Here is a 1,493-nt window from a genome sequence, read left to right on the forward strand (position 1 = left end):
CGGCGACGGACGGGAGGCCCACACGGCGGGGAAGCGGGGCGCGGCGGGACCGGACCCGGCGGTCGCCCCCGACCCAACCCCCGCCGAAAGAGGGCCAAGCGCACACCGACACACACGCGACGCCGCCCGCGCGGGCCTCCACCCGCACGCGCGCCGAGACCGGGAGACAGCCTCGCGAGCTCGCTCCGACCTCCTTCCCCCGCCGCCGCTGGCCCGCTCCGTGCGAAGGAGCCGGCGCGGGAGGGACACGGCGGGGGGAGCGGCGCGGCGCGTCCACAACCCGGGAGGGAAAACGCGCGACGGCGGACGACACCGCGGCGTCCCGCGGCTCGCCGCCGGGGCACGCATCCCCCGGGGCGCGGCCACACGCGCGCCTTCCCCCGCGGCGCGTGCCCCACCCCGGCGGGGCGGGCGCGGGCACGCGGCCAGCGACCGGGGAACGTCCGAGCCAGCCCGGGCCGCGCGGCGGCGGCGGGAGGCCTCCGCGGAGGGCGGGGGCGCGACGCGGGGAAAAGCAGCGGGGGCGACCGGCCCGGCGCCACGGGCGGGCCGCCGTCGGGGGCGGACGGCGACCCGGACGCGGACCGGCGCGCACCAGCGCTGCTCTACCTCACGACACACCCGACACCCTCGCCGCGGGCGGCACCGACCGCGCGCCGACGGCGACCCGTCAACCGGGCAGAACGAGGACCGACCGGAAGCAACCGCGCACCCTTCTCCTCCTCTCTGGCCTCCACTCGCAGGTGGCGGCGGGCGGGCCGGCGGGCGGCAACGGCGGCCACAGACCATACGACCCCCCCCAACCACCGAGGGGCGGGGGGGGAAGCGGCACACCGCCAACCGACCGCCAGGGTCTGCACTTAGGGGGACGTAGGTCCCGAGGCGGGCCCTGCGAGAAAACCCCCAGCCGCGCCATCCCGCGGGGGGGCAAGGCTGAAGAGCCAAACCCCCGGGGGGGCGATTGATCGTCAAGCGACGCTCAGACAGGCGTAGCCCCGGGAGGAACCCGGGGCCGCAAGTGCGTTCGAAGTGTCGATGATCAATGTGTCCTGCAATTCACATTAATTCTCGCAGCTAGCTGCGTTCTTCATCGACGCACGAGCCGAGTGATCCACCGCTAAGAGTCGTATGAGGTTTCGGAAGGAGGGCCACGAGGGCCCTCTCCCGCTGGTCCTGGCGCGGCACGGGCTCTCCCCCCACCACCCCACAGTCCCCCACAACCCCGCCGCCAAGGCGCACGGAGCGCGAAGACAGGGAGAGAGGGAGAGAGAGCTTGCCTCCCGGCCGGCCAAGCACACGAGGGTACCAGAACAGAAACCCAGTGGTGGTCGAGAGGTTTTTCCACGACGGGGCTCGCCCGGCGCCGCAGGACCGCACCGGGGCACGGCCGGGCGCACGGAACGGGCCCCACAGGCGCCCGGGGGTTCCCACCACCCCCCCCGCCGGCGCGGAGCGGCACACACGCCCGCCGCGAAGGGACCGCCGGGCACCCC

At 75.8% G+C, this 1,493-nt stretch overlaps 1 non-coding gene across 1 annotated transcript; it reads right to left on the minus strand.

The window, feature by feature from the left end:
• Window positions 1-973: 973 nt before the first annotated feature.
• Window positions 974-1,126, minus strand: LOC139704153 (5.8S ribosomal RNA). Its single transcript, XR_011706202.1, has one exon. It is a non-coding gene; the product is annotated as a 5.8S ribosomal RNA (ribosomal RNA).
• Window positions 1,127-1,493: the final 367 nt, after the last annotated feature.

The sequence above is a fragment of the Marmota flaviventris genome, unplaced genomic scaffold (genome assembly GCF_047511675.1).
Source record: "Marmota flaviventris isolate mMarFla1 unplaced genomic scaffold, mMarFla1.hap1 Scaffold_325, whole genome shotgun sequence".
In the NCBI taxonomy this organism is placed as follows: domain Eukaryota; kingdom Metazoa; phylum Chordata; class Mammalia; order Rodentia; family Sciuridae; genus Marmota; species Marmota flaviventris.